This window comes from Callithrix jacchus, chromosome 2 (assembly GCF_049354715.1).
Source record: "Callithrix jacchus isolate 240 chromosome 2, calJac240_pri, whole genome shotgun sequence".
Lineage (NCBI taxonomy): Eukaryota > Metazoa > Chordata > Mammalia > Primates > Cebidae > Callithrix > Callithrix jacchus.
This window is the reverse complement of record NC_133503.1, coordinates 150,772,689-150,794,880: the sequence shown is the minus strand read 5'-3', so window position 1 is coordinate 150,794,880 and position 22,192 is coordinate 150,772,689. Positions and strand designations below refer to the sequence as shown.

The window sequence follows — 22,192 nt, the reverse complement described above, 5'->3', positions numbered from 1 at the left end:
TGCAAAGGAGAAAAAACTGGAGCTGCCAGAGAAAGGAGTGAAGAGAACTCAGTGCTTTGAGAATTCAATTACATTTTGCAGCTTGGATTCCTCACTTTGCTCCCATTATCTACCTTTTTCTCCTCCCCATGTGGGCCCAGGATCCTGCTCTCTTTGCGGGGCAAAGAATGCTTAGAGATGAATTCGTCAAGGTGAGTAATCATTGCTGGCATAATTCTCCTTCATGGAAAACTGGCACTTAAATTTATCCTGTTTGGTTAGATCCAGCTCTGCCCCCCCCCACTTCCTCCTGCAGAAACAAGACTGGCAGATCCCTGTTCCTCTCAATCCTTGAGTGGACCTTACAAACTCTTAAATTTAAGAGAACAGTTTTTGGAGTAAGGCAGTCCTTGTTTCCAAATCTGAGCTTTGACACTGACTTGCCTGAGACCTCATAAAAGCAAATTAACATAGCTTGTTTTCTAATTTATAAAATGGAGAAAGCAGTACCTATATCACAGCATGGTTTTGAAAATTATGTAAATAGGACTATGTATGTAAAGCAGTACCTGAAAAATAACAAGTGGTCTTAAAGTCACCATGATGATGAATTTTACATGCAGGCACCTAGAGCATAGCATGTCAGGGTTTTTTGCATCTTTCTTAGCTCACTTTGAAGCTTCGTTCTTTTCCAACAGGCTGTTATCCAACATTAGATAACTGAGATAGCCTTCCCAGCATTTATTAATGTGGTTAGGAACAGTAATCCCAGACAGCATTCTCAAGTTATTTATCTAATTAAACAAGCAAACCTTTTTAGCCCAGACATCCTAAATCTCAGTAGCTCATCTTTGCTGATTTGGTTAGAATAGCTCAGATGGTAGGGAAGGGCTTTCTGGGTGGAAAAAAAATAAATTAGCAGTCTGGAAAACAAAAGACCTCTGGCTTAAAAGAGCTTCGAAAACAACCTGATCAGCCTGTGTATTTTGCCATACTGTCTAGCATTAGTAGGGGAGTGGGAAAAATCCAGGGTTCCTTGTAGTGATAGACACTGGCAAATATTATGTTTGATGCATGAGAACCAAATCAGAAGTTAACTCTTTAAGTCACTAAATCACTAAACAATCTATCACAATTATGTGTTTATTACTAGACTGAATTTCTCCAGGGCTGGAACCATACTGAATTCATTTTTTGATCTCTGGTGCTAAACGCTGGCTGTCATATACTAGGTATCCAATAAACGTTTGTTGAATTGAACTGAAAAAGCATGAAACATTTCCCCTATTAAGGTTTCTTTTCTATATTTCCATAGTTTCCAATGCATCTGAGACTCAATAACTGGACTGGTAGAGGAATATGAATATTGTACAGGGAGCTACAAACTTCATGCTACAAGATATCACATGAATTGTGTAACTTTTGTGCCAGGGGAGAGAAATCCTTAGGAGAATGACTCTGTTCTCCATACCCACCACCCTCAGTGTCGTATAGAGCCGTTCATTCTCTGGGTACCTATAATGACTATTACATTTATTTGTTTATATATCTATTGCCTCATCTTCCTTATGGGTACAGAGACCATACATCCCAATCTACCTGGAACTTTCCAAGTCTATGTCTGTTACACCAGTATAATTGTGAATAGCATTGCCTTTCATTCTAAAAAAGTGTCCTGGTTTGAATGTTAAGTCATCTAGACACTCTACTTATGAGAGGGTTCACTGTACATCATTTATTCGCCCAACTCCCCTCCTCTTGAAAATCTGGGTACTACCCTCTACCAGGGGCTTTCCTCTATTGAGGCAGCTCTCTCAATCACAGCATTCAGGAGGTGTGAGCCCACTCCCAAAAGAACAGACACCTGTCTATGGAGAGCCTCTTGGTGGAAGAAAAAAAGAATCAGTTCCATAAGTTTAAGTCTTCCCTTTAAACTTGGGTCTCTTTTGCACATAAGAAACAAAGAATCTCAATTAACTACATCCCTAAATGTACTGAAATCTAGAAGACATGCCCATTTGAAAACCTGAATCTAGTAATTAAACATAAGCTTCTCAGGTTAAACTGCACCTTAATAATGTAGCTTATTTTGTCATGATCAGTTAAGGCCCTGTAATGTGATTTGGAAAAAATGGACAGACAGAAATTAAAATGTGCTGGACAAGGTAATCAGAAATCTCACTTCATTCAGTCAATAACAATGGCAATTGAGCGGGTTCCTTTTACTACTGGGATGTAATTGTGCTTGGCTTTAATTTCTTGTAATGATGGAACAAACTGAATTACTTCATACTTTTAGGAACATTTGGCTACATCATGTTTTGGCGCTTCCATAAACCCCACTGGAAATTAAATCAGCTCTGTGGTTGCTCATTCTCCCTCTTTAGTGCCATGTCTGCCTCCTGTCAGCAAAATGGTAATATTGTCTACCTTAATCCACCAGATGCAGTTGAGTTAAAAGAAATTACCTCCCACGCCTCTCTCCTTTCAAATCTCGCTATTTGTAGCTATCAAATTTTGGCATACCTGCGGGAACAGAGTCTTGTTAGAACAAGCACAGTAATTCTCTCATGAGACTTTAGGACTGTCTCTACGACAAGGTCAGAATGTACCTTTGATTCAAATTTAGATGAGGATATGAGGTGGTAAGAACATGAAGATCACCCGTTTCTAGAACTACTTTTGTTTTATGCTATTGATTTTTCCTTTCCCAAACTGCAGGTGGAAATGCAAGCTTTAAAGCTGGAAATCTATTGCTATATGCCATTAAAATTAATTAGCCTAGCATGTTTTATCTTTAGACCCTTACCTAGGGCAGGTAAAATATTGTAGCATGAAATAACACAACCTCCCTGAACACTGTGGCTCCTCAGTTCATATGGTAAAAGATTATACCATACATTGCATTGCAAATAGAGTGCTGCAGGCTAATATTAAATATTTTAAATGTATGCAGTATTAATCAGCAACATTGTGGCAGAGACTGCTACCTGTCCCCTAATATTGATGCTTTTCTTCATCAGTTGTGTTCAAATACCAATTTTCATGTAAGCATGTGACTGCCCAAAACAGAAAATTCACAGCCTCCTTGGTTGCCAGGTGTTGCCATATAATTAAGTTTTGGTGAATGAGTTGGTAGAAGTGTTACATAGATATGATGTAGATATGCTAGAAATGTACCTTAAAAGACGTTTATCATCTATCTTTTTATCTGTCTGTTTTTATTGTTTTCTCTTTCCTACTGGCTAGAATGTGAAGCTGATGGCTGGAGTTGGAGCAGCCATTTGGGACCATGAGTTGAATTTAGCAACAGAGGCCACATCTCACAATGCAATAAGATGGAAAGAGCATGTCTCCTTGAAGACAGTACTGGATAGTGTTGCCATATGAACTCTGGACAGCCTACTTTCAGATTTTACGTGAAAGATAAATATCTATCTTGCTTAAGCTACTTAGATTTTAAATCTATTTACTGCTGAATAAAATCCGAACTACTGCAAACACCAATATCAAAAAACTCCTATTCACTCTGATACAGGACTATAGCTTAGTCTTTTTTGTGTCATATGTCTGTTCCTTCACCATTTTTGCTTTGACATTCCATAAACATCTCAAATTTAACATATCTATAATTTTTTTAAAATTTTAGGTTCAGGGGTACACGTGCAGGTTTGTGATATAGGTAAATTGCATGTCATGGGGCCCTGGTGTACAGATTACTTCACCACCGAGGTAATAAGCATGTTACCCTGTGGCTTAGTCTTAAGAAGAAATATGTGCACATAGGCCAGGCTGAGATTTGCATGTTGGATGACTTTCTCCCAGTTTACTCTGATTTGAATATACTGTGTGGTAATAGATGCTAAACCACTTGCTCCAAAACCATCTGACAATGCTTTTTAGAAAATCTGCCAACAAAACTACAAGAGTTACCCTGGAGCTTCCCTTAGGCTTCAGATATTTATCTTCCCTGCCCTACTTGGAAATCATTCCAGCCTGAAAGCCATTGTGATGAACCAAAAAACTGATCTCCCTACATTGAAGAATAACCCTGTTTCCATTGTTGGGAGGCTGTCCTTCCCGCAGGCACTCTCCCTCATTCATTAGACACTTGAATTATATGGATGTTCATATATTTATTGGTGTTTGTATCATTTAGATACTTGAATTATATGAATGTTCATATATTTCTTCTTATTCAATAGTCTCACAAGAACACTATCCTTGTTAAGCCATTACAAACTGGAGGATCTTTTCAAAGTTATTTCTTTCCATGATTTGTCATCTAAAGCCATCTAAAGCCATCTCCCCTCCTGTCAATCGAATAGATGTAAAGCTAAGTTCTGGTGGATTCAAGTCATGCCTGAAAAGTTTATCAAATGACATACTGCAATCATATAGTAAGATCACAAACACCTCTGAATGTACAATATTTTAAAGCAAAATAGTTTACGTGTAAGCTCTATGACGTTACAGACCATGGCTATCATTTATTACCAAATCCCTAGCTCCTAGAACAGTAGCCCGTAATATAAATGGGCCAAGTGAATAAATGAAGAGTTTGCCTGCAGTAGGAAACTTGTTATTTACACACACACGAGGCCCACTTCCATGTGTACGTTGTCAATGAGTCAGCCTTGCGGGTGACTTTGCAGGACTGTCTGTATAACATCCACTACAGTTACCAGGGGACCCAATTTTCATAAATTGTTCCAGCATCACACCATCCTCTTACAGAGACTCTTCCTACCCATTCTAATTCCTGACACATTGTCATCCTCACTTAGATTCCCCAATCCATAGAAATACTGTTAAATATACTTGGGTAGAGAGGAATAGGCATGCTCAAACTCCTTTTGGGAAAAAAAATTGCAACTGTCAGAAATGTGTTAGCTATCAAAGTTAGCTGCACAGATTATGAAACATAAATATTGATTATCTGTTCCCAGCAGTGGAAGCCTGCATATATTTTTTTAAGATAGGAAGTATAAAATGGCTGTAAATACCATATTGCATAGAGACCTACCACTACCTATCTCAGTCAAGTAAGGGATGATTGTGCTAGGTGGTCAGAATGATTACCTATTGGATGACACTCCCTCCAGGACTAAAGGCAGCATCACCAGTGTCCACTTTACTTCTCCACTTCTTACTGTTAGGGAGCTAGGCAATAGCATTATCTAAGTAGGAACTACTTCATTCTTTCAAAACCTAGAATTAGCTGATCACAAGAGGAAAAACAGGATAAGAAATACAGAAAGACAAGATTCTCTGGCTGTCCGAATAAATGCTAGCTAGCTATAAAAAAGACACATCACCAAACATAAAAGATGTGTTAATTAAGGAGAATCTTTATTTATATTAACTCATCTATTTTTCTCTAAAATCAGTACTTTTTTAATCTCCCATACATTGGTATATTGTGTATATTTGCAAAATTAAAAATGTTGGTGATGTGACTTTTTTTCCTCAGATATCTGAGCTATCCCTCAACTAACAGTTGAGCTGTTCTTCTATAGCTCAGTATCTGAGTTAGAACTGAAAGTAAAAAGGCCTAAATAAGTCATGCTATAAAATTCTAAGGCAGTCAGATATTTGAGACTACAGTTATACAGAAAAGTGTCCTTATTCTTGGGAGGAATACATCGAGGAGTTTAAGAGCCATGATGTGTGCAGTTTTCTCTCAGGTGGTTCAGAGAAAAAAACAACGTGTATGTGTATTTGTGGGTATGTGCACAAAGAGTGATACTGCAAATGAGGTGGAATGTTTACGCTGAGTGAATGTATGTGGTTTTATTTTTTTGTACTAACCATGAAGCTTTCCAGTGTGTTTGAAAAAATTTCCAAATAAAACATTTTTTAAAAAGGCCATCAGAACAGTGGCAATTAATAATTCAATTATTTCATATTTGAGCTGTCTTTCCTGCCACCCCCAACACCTATACACACTACATATACACATAGGCTCACATAGTCACACTTACTGTACTTTTTTGCCTGTGTAATGAGTGTTGGCCAAGTACAGGAGTGGGAAATTCAGTCTTTTGCATTCAAGCTCTAAGTAATTCTAAGAGATCTTTTAGATAATTACTTGACTTTTAAGACAACGATTTTCAGGTTATAATATGATGTCATTTCTTATAAACAGAACTGCCCTTTTGTCCTTTCAGATTTGATTGAAAGTGGCCCATGGAGTACAACCACCTGGGAACATATCCTTGAGAAAGACAGTTGAGGCTTATTGCCTAAACCACAGGCTACTGAGAACTTGGCCAAAGGCGACTACTCTAGACTGGTGACTTCAAAAGTGCTGATGAATACAACGAACCGTGAAAGATGCATGATTTGTTTTGAACCCTTTTAGTATGATTGATGACCCAGATTTGGCAAGTTAGTTCACTCCCAGTAGAGATGAAAGTTTCACTGCCTGCCTTCTTTCAACATTCTTGTTGAGACAGATTTCACTTTTATTGGCCAATGTACTAACAAATCACTTGTATTTGCAGCATAATGAATTCATTAGCAACACTGGGGATCAATGCTGTGCATAATATTCCTGAGTCAACATTAACTCTTAATTAAATTTCCTTATTATAATGCCTCTGGAAATTTTCCTTCAGGCTACTAAACTTCAAGCCAAGAGTCTAAGTGTTAATCATGCTAGTAATTTTTTGAGATGGGTCAGGGCCAGGGCTAGAGTCAGTGATCCATCATGAACGGCAGGTTTGAAAACAGTTATATGTGATCAAAAACACCCATAAGTTGACTCAAATCATTCTATCCCTTGGGTTATTCTAACACTGAGAGTATCAGCCTTCTAAGCAAGCCCATTTTTCACTGCCTTAAAAAGTCTTAAAGAAAAGATAAAAACAGAGATAATCAGTTTGGCAATGGCAGAGGTGTGGGAAAGAAAAAAGAAGAAAGTTAAAAATGAGTGAAAATAGGATAGTCCTGGCACTTTAGTGTGAAATTGAAGTACTTCTTTTAAATCGATAAGTATTGTGCAGACATATACAAAGAGCAGTGAGGGTTTAAGAACCTAATTCCAAGGTAACAACAAGGAAAAGGCTATTGATCTGGACTGTGGCCAGAGTTCAAGAGTTTGACCGTTGTCATTGTTGCTGTTGTTATTTTTTATTTTTTTATTTTTTGGCTTGGAAGCATCATATATTTTGTCATTATGACTGCTGAACTATGCATCTTTTTTTATTTTTATTTTTTATTGCATTTTAGGTTTTGGGGTACATGAGCAGAGCATACAAGACAGTTGCGTAGGTACACACATGGCAGTGTGTTTTGTTTCCTTTCTCCCCTTCACCCACATTTGGCATTTCTCCCCAGGCTATTCCTCCCCACATCCCCCTCCCACTGGCCCTCCCTTTTTCCTTCTAATAGACCCCAGTGTTTAGTACTCCCCTCCCTGTGTCCATGTGTTCTCATTTTTCATCACCCGCCTATGAGTGAGAATATGCGGTGTTTCATTTTCTGTTCTTTTGTCAGTTTGCTGAGGATGATGTTCTCCAGATTCATCCATGTCCCTACAAACAACACAAACTCATCATTTCTGATTGCTGCATAATATTCCATGGTGTATATGGGCCACATTTTTCTAATCGTTATTAAGTTAAAAAAAATAAGAAAAAAACAAAACATGTTTTTCATTGTACTTACCAGGAAAGGAAAGAGAGAATGAGGGAAACATGGAAGGGACAGAGAGAGAGAGAGAGAGAGAGAGAGAGAGAGAGAGAGAGAGAGAAAGACACTGACAAAGTCCAGAAAAAGATACAAATTCAGATTTAAGATCCACAAATATGCTACATTTCTGCCCCCCTCAAAATATTAAACTTTGCTAAAATCTACTGGAAATGTTTTTTACTGCTTATTTTTTAAATCAACTAGCAGGCCAATTAGCCAAGATGACATTTTCATCCTTGGTACTCTTTCAAGTAAGCTCAAAAAGTCTTAGCCAACCAAGCTTTCACTGAGCCACTTTGTGCCCGATAGACTACACAGTCTCCTAAAATAAATCACACAGCCCTGATGCTGGTCCTGCTAAAGTCTAGTTTGCTGTCATGTCTTATTAGCTATCGGTTTCCCAGTGATTTACCATGATAAACCAAATGAGAATGAAATACCCAGAAATAGGTCATAAATCTACTAGTAGTGAATTTTCAATATTCTGCACACCATGGTGATTTGTTCATTCAGTTGGGTCTCTATTAGTCCTCTCAAAAATGTCATGAAACCATCTGTTTTGACTTGTTAATCAAACAACTTTTTAAAATGTATTTAGAGTATCAGTAACCCTTTAATTATCCATCAGTAATAATCCCTCTACAACTTTAGATTTATTTTTAGGCTCTAGCTTTTTTTCTACCATTCCAACAAATAGCCTGACTTCCAAAAGTAAGAATCACTTCAGTTGTCGAAATGTCCAGAGGGTGTCCTACTTTCAAAACAGGGAGCAAATTGATCCAGCAATCCCACTTCTTGGTATATATCCAAAAGAACTGAAATCTGGATCTTGAAGAGATATTTTCACTGCAGCATATTCATAATAGCTAAGATACAGAAACAACCTAAATGTTCATCAACAGATGAATGGAGAAAGGAAATGTTTTATATATATATACAAAATGTTATATACATTTTGTTGTAGTATATATATATACTCACAATGAAATATTATTCAGCCTCCAAAAAAGAAGGAAATCCTGCCATTTACAACAAGTTGGATGGAACTAGAGGACATCATACTAAGTGGAATAAACCAGACACAGAAAGCCAAATACCTGATCCCACTTACATGTATAATCTAAAATAGTCAAACTGATAGAAGCAGAAAGTAGAATGGTAGTTGCCAGGAGATGGGGGAAAATGGGAATTGGTAGGTGTAGTCAAAGGTTACAAAGTTTCAGTCTTGCAAAATAAGTTCTGGAGAGCTGCTGTACAACACAAGTATACAATCAACAATACTATATTGTATACTTAGAAATTTGGTAAAAGGGTAGATCTTGAGAAACGATCCAAGATGGCCGATCGCTAACATCCCGGGATTGCAGCTCTCAGGGAAGGCGCGGAGAACTAGAGGACGCCACACTTTCAGACAAATTCTGGTCGCTCATGGAGCAAGAGATCCCCCAGTGGAGGAAACACACGGGTGGCCAGCGCGACTCTCGTGGCCGGTGCAGTGGTTCCGCCAGCACCTTGGCGCGGCAGCTCTCGGAGCAAAGTAAACAGGTTCAGAGGACCTGCACGGGTCCCCAGCAGGACACCAGAGCCTGGCGCAGCCGCTGTGATGGCACCTTGGCGCGGGAGCGGTCGGCGCGGAGTAAACAGGACCGGTTTCCCTTCTGACCGAGGTTTGGAGCCCCGGGAAGGCAGAGTTGCCTACTATGGACACAAGAAGGAAGCCAGACAAAAGAATCCTGGGCAGAAAAGCACCATCAGTTTTAACGCCGCTGCTCTGGCCCTGGGAACTAACAACCTGGACGTCCACTCAAGAGACCTAATCTGAAAGTTGGTAATTTCAAAGACGACAGGAGGATAAATTTACAATGACGGGAAGAAACCAGCATAAAAAAGCTGAGAATACTCAAAATCAGAACGCCTCTCCCTCTAAAGATGATCACAGTTCCACATCAACAATGAAACAAGGCTTGATGGAGAACGAGCGCATCCCAATGACAGAATCACTCTTCAAGGAATGGATAATAAGAAACTTTGGTGAGTCAAAAGACCATGTTGTAGCCCAATGTAAAGAAACTAGGAACTTTGAAAAAAGGTTTGACGAAATCCTATTGAGAATAGACAACTTAGAGAGGAGTATGAGTGAATTAATGGAACTGAAGAATACAATACAGGAACTCCGAGAAGTATGCACAGGTTTAAACACTCGAATTGTTCAAGCAGAATAAGGGATATCAGAGGTCAAAGTCCAACTTAATGAAATAAAACGTGAAGAAAAGATTAGAGAAAAAAGGATAAAAAGGAATGAGCAAAGTCTCCAAGAAATGTGGGACTATGTGAAAAGACCAAATTTACGTTTGATAGGTGTACCTGAATGCGACGGAGAGAATAAATCCAAGCTGGAAAATACCCTTCAGGATATTATTCAGGAAAATTTTCCTAAACTAGCAAAGCAGGTCAAAATTCAACCCCAGGTAATACAGAGAACACCACAAAGATATTCCTCAAGAAGACCAACCCCAAGGCACATAATCGTTAGATTCACCAGGGTTGAAACGAAGGAGAAAATACTAAGGGCAGCCAGAGAGAAAGGTCATGTTACCCACAAAGGCAAGCCTATCAGACTTACAGCAGATCTCTCAGCAGAAACTCTACAAGCCAGAAGAGAGTGGGGGCCAATATTCAACATCCTCAAAGAACAGAACCTTCAGCCCAGAATTTCATATCCAGCCAAACTAAGCTTCACAACTGAAGGAAAAATAAAATCTTTTATGAACAAGCAAGAACTCAGAGATTTTATTACCACCAGGCTTGCTTTACAAGAGCTTCTGAAAGAAGCATTACACACAGAAAGAAACAACCAGTATTAGCCTTTCTAAAAATACACCAAAAAGTAAAGAGCACCAACATAAAGAAGAATTTACACCAACGAATGGATAAAACAGCCAGTTAACATCAAATGGCAGTAACCCTAAATTTAAATTGACTAAATCCCCCAATCAAAAGATACAGCTAAAACCCAATGGCATGTTACATCCAGACCTGTTTCACATGGAAGGATACACAAAGACTCAAAACAAAGGGATGGGGAAAGATTTACCAACCAAATGGAGAGCAAAAATAAATAATAAATAAATAAAAAGCAGGAGTTGCAATTCTCGTATCGGAGAAAATAGATTTTAAAGCAACAAAGATATAGTGGTAAAAGGATCAATGCAACAACAAGAGCTAACGATCCTAACACCCAGATACGAGACTTAGATTCAATGAGACAGAAAATTAATAAGGATATCAAGGACTCGAACTCAGATCCGGAACAAGTAAACTTAATAAATATTCATAGAGCTCTCCACTTCAAATACACAAAATATACATTCTTGTCAATACCACATCACACCTACCCATAAGTTTAAATGAAACATTGATTGGCCATTATTAATACTCAATTTTTTTCAAAATAAAGCAATATTTCCATTTACTCTCCCTCTTTCTTCCTCTCCTTTACTTATTTCTTTTTTCTTTCCTTCTCTCAAAAAAAAAAAAAAGAAATCAACTTGTAAACCTCTAGATCCAGGTCAGCAATGTCTCTCTCATTGTTTGATTTCCTTCCTTCCCTTCCCTCCCTCCCTCCCTCCCCGCTTCCTCCCTTCCTTCCTTCCTTCATCCCTTCCTTCCTCCCTACCGTCCTTCTTCCCTCCCTCCCTGCAAAAAAAAAAAAAAAAAAAAAAAGGGTAGATCTTACATTAAGTGTTCTTACCATGAAAGGAAAACAAAAAACCACAAAGGTAGGAGGAAACTTGTGGAGGCAATGGGTAAATTTATGGCATTGACTGCAATGGCGGTTTTAGGGTGGATACCTACCTCCTAACATCTTGCAGAATAAACGTCTTAAATCTAAAGTTTCCTTGGGAAAACGATGAGAAAATAATTGTCAAGACACTGTACACCAATAAAATAGTCAAGGAGTACAATGAAAACTTAGGAATCCTGTTTCTTCCTTTGACTCACACTGTTTTATGATATCATTCACATTAGCATTTTGAAGTTATTGAGATATTTCAACATAGGATTGTCCTTATTATCTAGGATTTGGGACTTGTACTCCAGCGTTTTGACGGAGTGAGACTTTGTCTCAAGAAAAAAAAAGTCCATTTTATACCAATTTGTTTTGTTCCTTGGCAACTAGACCTTCTTTAATTGGATTTAAGAATTAATATTGCTATCTCATGAAGAAGACTAAAAGGATCCAATTAGATGGAGTTTCAAAGGTGTTCTCCATTAAAGCATTTTTACCTTAAGCAAGGATGTCCCAATTTTTCTTGCTTGTTTTTCAGATGCTATTCTAAAAAAAAGGAATCTTATTCCTTCTACTAATGAAAACCTACCAACCAATTCATTGATTCATTGAACATGTAGTATGTACTAAACACTTAGTAAGATTCCAGATATGCAAAGAGGAATAAGTCCTTGTCCTTAAGAAAATTCACAGTCTGGTCAAGAAGACCAGCAGAGAGTCTGGTCAAGCTAACAAACAATCCTAGAGCAACGGTGCGATAAGGGCTCCAACAGCACTGCAGGAATGCAGAGAGGCACCCTTAGTCTTGGAGGGGCTTCCTAGAGTTGGCAGTTTTTGATGTGTCACAAAAGGAGGAGCTATTAGGGCACAGAAAAGAGCAAGAGTGAAGTGTAGAAAGGAGTGAATCAACAGGGAGGGGACCCAGGCAAAGAGAATAACATAGGCAAAGGTGCAATGTCATGGGAACACATTTGGAAGCCTGCCTACCATTTGTTATAGCAGAGTGTACATGTGTGGGTGGAGATGAGACTGCAGAGATGGGCTAAAGAGGAATATGAGAGAGGAATGCTGGCAAAGGAAGTTGGTCATGTCCTCATGTGGTGAGGGACCATGCAAAGATTTTTATTTGTAAGACACTGTTTCTTCTTTATTCTATGGCAAATAGCAGATACTATGGTCTGAATGTTTGTGTTTCTCCCCACATTCATATGAAGTGAAACCTCATCACCAATGTGATGGTATTAGGAGGTGGGGCTTTTGGGAGGTCATGAGAGCACAGTCCTTATAAGCTGATTAGTGCCTTATAAAGGAGGCCCAAGAGAACTGCCTTGCCCTTCCATCAAGTGAGGACAAAGACAGAGGCACCATGTGACCCAGGAAACAAGCCCTCACCAGATACTGAGTCTACCAGTGCCATGACCTTGAACATTCTAGTCTCCAGAACTATGAGAAACAAATTTCTGTTGTTTATAAGCCACCCAGCTCAGGATTTTTTTTTTTTTTGAGACAGAGTCTTGGCTCTGTCACCCAGACTGGATTTCAGTGGCATGATCTCAGCTCAGTGCAACTTCTGCTTCCCAGGTGCATGTGATTCTAGGGCCTCAGCCTCCCAAATTACTGGGATTACAGGTGCTTGTGACCACACCCAGCTAATTTTTTATTTTTAGTAGAGATGGGGTTTCACCATGTTGCCCAGGCTGTTCTCAAACTCCTGGCCTCAGATGATATGCCTGCCTTGGCCTCCCAAAGTGCTGGGATTACAGGCATAAGCCACTGCAGCTTGCTATGATATTTTTGTTACAGCAGCCTGAATGGACTAAGACAGAAGAGAAAACAGGTCTTTCTGGAGAGTGAGCTGAAAGACAGAAAATAGCCTTAGGTTTCTAAAGAGAGAAAAGGATACATATTTAACAATATGTTTCAATTAGTACTTGTTTTGAAATGCAGTGAGTTGAGTTATCATATACCTTATCCCATTTCTAATCTATATATGATGGCATTCAAATATTGACTAGGTTTCTGATACAGTTTTTGGAGTCTGAATGTCACTGTGTGGATGAATAAACCAAACAGATTGGATTCATATGGGTTTGCCAGATGACAAATATTTTTCCATATAAGATTAGAGGAAAACTGATTTCACCCAATTTCCTGCCTTATTTATGTTAGCACTGAAGTCAGTGTGGTTATCCCTTTGCATGTTCTTTTGTATTTAAAATCTGATCTAGAATTGTGCTGTTACAGAATAAATAATTTAATGCATTCTGCCCTCTTATTTCTCATGAGTTTTCATTGAGAAGAAAACAAAACGAAGAACATGGACTTTTCTTTATTTCTAGACTTCATAAACTTATTGGTTATCAAATAAACACACATGTTAACTTAGTAGGTAAAATATTGCATATATTAAAAGGTACTTGGAGACTAATTCTTACATTGTCAGTTTTTCATGACTCAAAACTTATGAAAACCCTCTAAGACCATCAAAATGAAGTCCAGTTGTAGACCTTGAAGTGACAAAACATGAACCACATTGACTTAAGGTCCGGAGCTTAAAACTGCCTGTTTGAGCTCTAGGTAAAAAGAACATGTGAAATGCAAAGTCTGACTGACATCTGTACAGCTGACTACTGTGAAGTCTCAGTATCACTGTTCATGAGTAAAGCTTGCACCAACCCATACCACAAGCACTCCCAGAGGATACAGATTTCATTCGATTTAGCATGATTGTTGATATTGGTAGTATATTTCACGTGAACATAAGAAATCATTGTCTATCCAGACAATGGAGACACTAAAAAAATTTTTTAGGTATTTTGTTAGGAGCTAGATCTGAATCTTTTTTATTCATTTGTTCTTTTCTTTCTCTCTCTCTCTCTCTTTCTTTTTTTGAGATGGAGTTTTGCTCTTGACTCCCAGGCTAAAGTGCAATGGAGCGATCTCAACTCGCTGCAACCCTCACCTCCCAGGTTCAAGCAATTCTTCTGCCTCAGCCTCCCAAGTAGCTGGGATTACAGGCACGTGCCACCATACCATGTTGACCAGGCTGGTCTCAAACTCCTGACCTCAGGTGATCCACCCACCTTAGCCTCCCAAAATGCTGAAGTGTGAGCCACTGTGTCATTTGTTCTTTTGTTCACTCATTTGTTAGTTCAGTTGTTTACTCAAAAATGTATATTGAACAATTTTGATATGGCAGACACTGTGACAGATACTGGATTCAATGATGAGCAAAGCATTCATGGTTTCTATGGCCAAACATCCTATCCTATGGAGTGCAGAGTCAAGCTAAGAATGTCAATAATAAATGAAAATTTTAAATCTTATTAATGTTATAGGCAAAAATGTACCCCTCTAAAAAAGACAATTTATTTCCTATTAAGGAATGAAGACAGTCTACCAAGGAAAATAAACATGTAAGCAAATGAAAAGCAAAACAATCAATGTAGTTTTTGGAAAAGAAAGTGCTTTAGGCAGGAAGTCCTGGTTGTGGATTTGAGTTTTAGATCTGGCTAGGTACTCTTGGGCCACATACTCAAGTCTTCTAAATCTCAGTTTCCTCCTCTTTAAAGTTAGGCTAAAACTATCTCATTCATCCAATGCTATGAGAATTAGGTAAATAGCCAGGTAGCTCATCAAATTCTAATTGTTATAATTGTTATTTTCTTGAGACATGAAAGTTTTCACACTGAAGGAAACATTTCAACTTGATCTGGAAGAGTAAGTAGGTTATCAGGCAAGAAGAATTTGTTAAGCTATTCCAGAGAGAAGGAATGAATGTTCAAATTCAAGTAGTCTGAAATAAAATGGTTTCTTAAAGGAATGGCAACTAGATCAGTGCTGTTGGAGCATAATATTATCTAAATAATCCATCATTTGACCTCTTCTTTAACAGATAAAAATAAAGAAAGTATTCCAAAAATCAACCTAAATCCATCTTCCTCCTTATCCCTCTCATACATGGTATGTGTTCCCCATACCATGGAAACACAGTTCTACCTCTTTTACAAAAACTCAGTGTTAAGAGAAAGAAAAGTTCATAGCAAACATGTTCCACGTCAAAGTGTCTTCAGCATATTCAGAAGATGCAATGAAAAGACTAAAACTTGACATAGGGATATTTTAGCGGTACCTGTACCATCATCCTAACATTTCGTCATTTCGTTCTACCTTAATAAAATCTATATCCCTTATTACTCATCCTATCTGTGGACTCTGTTATGGAACAGGAAGCTTTTTTTTTTTTTTTTTCCAGTGGGGAAGCCCTCTCTTTCCCTGGGTGATTCCTGAGCAACCAGGAAAACAGCAGTCACCGTCAACACAGCTAGTACTTGCAGGAAACCTCTCTTGTATGATGCTCCAAATGACTCACACTTCCAGATGGCCTTGTCAGCCTTTATCCACATTCCAGTCTTGGCACCGTTAACCTGGTCTAGTGTGGTTGCAACAAATAACTTACTTTGTTATGAGGACCAGAGTTTTCAAAAATTAAAAATGTTATAAAATTAAAATGTTTATAATTTGAAATTATTTCCAAATATAAAAGGAGTCTATGTTCATTATAGATTATTTGGATAAAATACAGAGGGGTGCAAAAGAAAAATAGAAACAAGTCATTGTTTTTTTTTTAACTACTGTGAACATTTTCATGTATTTCTTTCTAGTCTTTTTAAAAATCAGATTACAAGAGACTTCCAAAGCAGAATTACTAGGTCAGAAGGAATAAACATTTTTATGTCTCTTAATCTGTATTGCTAGATAGTTTTTGAGAAATATTATAGCAATTTCCACTTTTAGAAGTACTGCTTGAGAGTGATGTAACATGGTATTCTCTCTAACACATATACAATGTTATAAATATGTTAAAAATAAAACTTTGCAACTGTGCTATCTTGTTTCAGTTTAAACTTATTATAAGAGTGATCAATTTTTAAATTTAAATTTTACTTTTAGCAAAATTATAGATGCAAATACTTTAGAGAACTGAAAATTACCACAAAGATAAAAAAAAAAAGAAATCCGCACTGCATCCCCCACCACAATACATACATATATCTTCCACTCCCCAGAAGGTACCCATTTTCAAATATTTTAGCTGATTCATTTGCTATATTCCACTCTATCTCTAAATGGCATAACCTTATGATTACTTCTTAATAGTTTATTTTTTCTTATTGATACTTCATAGTGGAAGATAAGGATTTCCTTTGCACCACTTCACAGTTCTCATCCCCCATCTTTCTAATATATTACAGTTTTACTTAGAATGATAGTCATTATGTTTCCATGAGCAGAACTAAAGAAAAACTATAAGCAGCTAAGCTAAACTATGTAACATAGTCGTTAACAGTTTTTTTCTTTGCAAATTTTGTTTTTCTTGTTGAAAATTCTTGTCTTTTGTTTATTTCTTTGTTCCCTTAGGTGTCCATATATACTTATCACTAATTCAATCCCAAACTTTTCCCATATTGCAAAAATCTAAGTATGGCTCAAACATATTAAGAATTTTATTAAATTCGTCTTCTTGAAGAAATCTCACCCAGAGCCCTCTTTGATCTAGAATGGTTATTCTCTTCATCTGTTGCTCAGCTGTCACTTTAGGATGTTCTTTCCTTATTATTCCAAAGGTAATGTTTTTAGAGTTTATTCCTTTGTTTTGGTGAGTACATTTTCCAGCAGCTTCCTGAATACATCAAAGACATACTTTTTAAAGGCTTGCATCTCTGAAATCATTATTATTATGTGCTCATGCTTGATCAATAGTATGATTGAGTATAGAATTCTTGGTTGAGAATCATTTTCCTTCAGAATTTAAAAGGCATCACTTGATTCTTTTCTAGGGGTCAAAATGAATCTTAAGAAATCTGATGCTCTTTTGATTTTTGATCCTTCTATATGATATGATAATGATCCTTAGAACAAGTCACAAGTCTCTTTTTTAATACTGTATATTATGCTTAATGCTCCAGCTAATGAGTTCTGGATATTTTTCTTCAATTTTCTCCCCCTGCAGTTTTCTCTTTTTTTCTAGAATTTCTGATTTTAGTTGTTAGATTTCCTGAACTGATCCTCTGCTTTCCCACTTTTTCTTTGGTATTTTCTACCTTTTTTATTTTTGCTCTATTTCCATAGAGATGTCCTTAATTTACCCTTCAACCCTTCTATTGAGGTTTTTTTTTGTTCTTTTATAATGACTAAATAATAACTTATTGTACACTTTGAAACAATTAAAAGAGTATAATCAGAACATTCATAACTCAAAGAAATGATAATGCTTGAGGTGATGGATGCCCCCATACCCTGATATGATTATTATAAATTGTATATCTGTATCAAAATATCTCATGCACCCCATAAATATATACACCTACCATGTACTCATACAAGTTAAATTTTTTTTAATAAGTCTGAGGTACATGTGCAGATCATACAGGATTGTTACCTATGTATACACATGCCATGATGATTTGCTGTGTCCATCCCCAGTCATCTACATTGGGTATTTCTCCTAATGTTATCCCTCCCCAATATCCCCACCCCCTGCTATCCCTTCCCTAGCCCCCCTACCCTTTCTAATGTAAATCTTAAAAAATGGTGAGAATTTCTTGTATGCTCTATATTTATAAGAAGTAATAATAGATTTTGAAATAATTCCATATTATAAGAAGTCTTTTTTTCATATGTACCTAATTCTGAATAAGTGGATATTGGAAGAAAATCCGTAATTTTTTTATTTAAAAGAAATGCAGTATATTAATAAATATCTATTTTCTTAGATAAGAAAACAAGCAACATTTTACAGAATTTTTCTTTTTTCTTTTTTTTTTTTTTTTTTGAGACAGAGTTTTGCTCTTGTTACCCAGGCTGGCGTGCAATGGCACGATCTAGGCTCACCGCAACCTCTGCCTCCTGGGTTCAGGCAATTCTCCTGCCTCAGCCTGCTGAGTAGCTGGGATTATTGGCGTGCACCACCATGCCCAGCTAATTTTTTGTATTTTGAGTAGAGACAGGGTTTCACCATGTTGACCAGGATGGTCTTGATCTCTTGACCTCGTGATCCACCCACCTCGGCCTCCCAAAGTGCTGGGATTACAGGCTTGAGCCACTGTGCCCGGCCTCACAGAATTTTTCTTTGCAACAAACATGCATACCAATGATATGAAATATTTAAAAGAAACTTTTCTACTTAAAAGGAACCAGGATGACTAAGTAGTAATTTTGCAGAATCTCAAATACCTAATTGGGAGTATATCTACTGTTCAAAAAAGCAAACTAAAACAAGACAAGAAATTAAAATTGACAAAGGAGAAGGGCCATATAATTCAAAATTGTGAGTTTTTCAAAAGAATAAATTTCATAATGTAATCTAAGCCAAAATGAGGTCATAAATTACACATATTTTTTTTTCTTTTTCTCTCTCCATTTCCCATTAGGTGGTTTCTGTCCATGGAAAATAGTTACATGGCATTTCTACCATCCCATGTTAGACATAATTAAGAAACTGTGTGTGTGTGTGTGTGTGTGTGTGTGTGTGTGTGTGTGTGTTCTGTAAGCCTCAGACTCCTCAACAATGCACGTCAAGGAGCCATTAGCAAATTAGAACTGAAGCTCCATTATGTCTCTCAGGTCTTCTGATCAGCTCTTATTATACTTACTCTTAGTAAAATAATCTCTATTTATAGTTAGAAGTAAGGAACTATGTGATATAATAAAAAACATGCTCTAAAAGAAGTCAGAACATTGTGTGCAAGTCCTGGTTCCACCAATAATAGTGAACTCTTTCAGGACTTCCAATTTCTCCAGGACTGGTTTTCAATCCGTATAATTAAGGGGTTTAGGCTAGACTCTCTTTCTATTTTTTGAGACAGGCAAGAGAAATGTTATGAAATTGGCTGAAGGAATCATGATTAATCCTGGTACTGGGAGGGGCCTGATCTCCCTTGAAGCACCAAATACCTGACACCCGAACAAAATCTAGTGGCTGCTGAGTAGGTAACAACAGTGTCTTCACAACTTGGTGTATTATATTTCCATAATTTGAATCAAGTCTACCATGTCCTCCCCATCTCCAGCCACCCCCCCTTTATCTTCTATATCTTCAGCAACTTCCAGACACTTCTTGTTTTTCCCTAAATATACATTTTTATACCTGCCGTATTTTACACATTCTCTTTTATCAGCCTGGGATGCACTTTGTCACCTTTGCAGCCTGGAACAACCACCAGTGTGCTCATATTTCAAGACCCACCTCAAATGTCAGCTCTTTAGATCAGAACCCTTCCTGAATTCCCTGACTTAGCAGGTCAGGTGAGTTGTTCTCAGCTTTGTGCTTCTGCTATAGACCAGTCCTCATCATTTTATAACTATGTATTGACCTGTTCACTCCTGAGAATCCTGTAAGGAAGGGACTCAGTCCCTTGGTATTTGTGTTCTCAGAGATATGATGCTTCACACATATCAACTGTTCAATAAAGTTTGTTGAACTAATACAGTTAAAAGCCAGTATCTTTCTGTTATAAGTGCAAAGCCTAGTGATTGAAGATTTTTCTTTATATGATTTAAATACATGTATTTTGGTGAAATATTTAGAACAAGTTTCATTACATCTGCTCCATCTAAGCAATCCATGACCTGTGTACATTCATATATAACTCACTCAGCAGGTTTCAGAATCAGTCATCCTAAAAGATATTGCAGGTCAATGGCTAATACACAAAGAAAGAGCAAATAAGGAAAACACTAAGTTTCAATGTTAAATCATTAAAGGCAAATTCAGACTACTCACAAAAGAAGATATATAAATGACAACACAGAATAGTAAAACAGAAAATGGAAGAACAATATTAAGACCTCTGATTACATCTAGAGCAATTAACACATCCATTTAACTCCTCTGACTTCTGAAAACCATCAATGGATGTTTATAGAAATAAATGACAAGGACAAAGAAAGTGGGAAAGGAGATAACAGCAATAAAATTTTGGAAGCTGAAAAACAAGCATGCAAGTGGTAACTGCCGTAGTAGATAGTTACAGCAGAATCCCATGCTCGTTTTAGGGAAAGTCAAAGAGTAATCTCATAAATAGTGCAGAACAACCAAAGACTCAGAAAGTAGTCATGTCCCCATGCCTAGGAAAATGGGGTAAAGACTAACAGTATTTAAGAAACAGACCTGCAAGTCTCATCTTATGTTCACCAGTGTGTGATATTCCCCTCCCTATGTCCATGTGTTCTCATTGTTCAACACTCACTTATGAGTGAGAACATGTGGTATTTGGTTTTCTGTTCTTGTGTCAGTTTACTGAGAATGATGGTTTCCAGCTTCATCCATGTCCCTGCAAAGTACATGAACTCATCCTTTTTTTATGGCTGTATATATTCCATGGTGTATATGTGCCACATTTTCTCCATCCAGTTTGTCATTGATGGGCATTTGGGTTGGTTCCAGGTCTTTGCTATTGTAAACAGTGCTGCAATAAACATAAGTGTGCATGTGTCTTTATAAAAGAATGATTTATAATCCTTTGGATTGCTGGGTCAAATGGAATTTCTATTTCTAGATCCTTAGGAATCGCCACACTGTCTTCTACAATAGTTAAACTCATTTACACTCCCACCAACAATGTAAAAGTGTTGCTGTTTCTCCACATCCTCTCCAGCATCTGTTGTCTCCAGATGGTTTAATGATCACCGTTCTAACTGCTGAGATGGTATCTCAATGTGGTTTTGATTTGCATTTCTCTAATGACCACTGATGATGAGCTTTTTTTCACGTTTCTTGGCTGCATAAATGTCTTCTTTTGAAAAGTGTCCGTTCATGTCCTTTGCCTACTTTTTGATGGGTTTATTTTTTCTTGTAAATTTGTTTAAGTTCTTTGTAGATTCTGAATATTAGCCCTTTGTCAGATGGGTAGATTGCAAAAATTTCTTCCCATTCTGTTGGTCATTGGTTCACTCTAATGATAGTTTCTTTTGCTGCACAGAAGCTCTTAAGTTTAATTAGATCCCATTTGTCTATTTTGGCTTTTGTTGCCAATGCTTTTGGTGTTTAAGTCATGAAGTCCTTGCCTATCCCTATGCCCTGTATGGTACTGTGTAGATTTTCTTCTAGGGTTTTTATGGTGTTAGGTCTTATGCTTAAATCTTTAATCCACCTGGAGTTAATTTTTGTATAAGGTGTAGGGAAGGGGGCCACTTTCAGCTTTCTGCACATGGCTGGCCAGTTTTCCCAACACCATTTATTAAATAGGGAATCCTTTCCACATTGCTTGTTTTTGTTAGGTTTGGCAAAGATCAGATGGTTGTAGATGTGTGGTGCTACTTCCGAGGCATCTATTGAGTTTTTAAGTTATTCTATCATGATTTTACTTTCTAAGAGTTCTTTTCCTATTCTCTAAGTGTTTTTTTTTTTCATAGCATCCATTTTTGTTTCATGGAAGCAATGTTAACAATATTTATGAACACAATATCAAGTGTATCTCTTCTCTCTCTGATGATACTTTTTAAGTTTTCTTCTTCCTGCAACACCTGCACTTCTTTAAAGGTGGTCTTTTCCCATTTGTTTTGGTTTCTATCCTTCATTTACTTTTTCTAAGTATTTGATAAATCTTATTTGTCTACTCATATTTAAGGCTAGACTACTCAAAATCAGATTGGAAGCTCTTTGTATGGGTAAGATTTGTCTACTACATCTACTTTTTGATGATCCAACTGAGCAATTTCATTCAG

At 37.3% G+C, this 22,192-nt stretch overlaps 1 protein-coding gene and 1 long non-coding RNA gene across 16 annotated transcripts in view; one reads left to right on the top strand and one right to left on the bottom strand.

The window, feature by feature from the left end:
- LOC118151686 (uncharacterized) overlaps window positions 1-11,391 on the top strand; it is a 32,757-nt gene extending 21,366 nt beyond the window's left edge. The window contains exon 3 of one of the 2 annotated variants that reach the window (XR_013532305.1): window positions 6,150-11,391. This is a non-coding gene — a long non-coding RNA (uncharacterized LOC118151686). Of the gene's footprint in view, window positions 1-3,228; window positions 3,675-6,149 lie in introns of those variants that run through there. The other variant, XR_004740125.3, reaches the window with a different exon arrangement.
- Window positions 1-22,192, bottom strand: part of PDE4D (phosphodiesterase 4D) — a 1,594,380-nt gene that overhangs the window by 83,645 nt on the left and 1,488,543 nt on the right. The window lies entirely within an intron of this gene.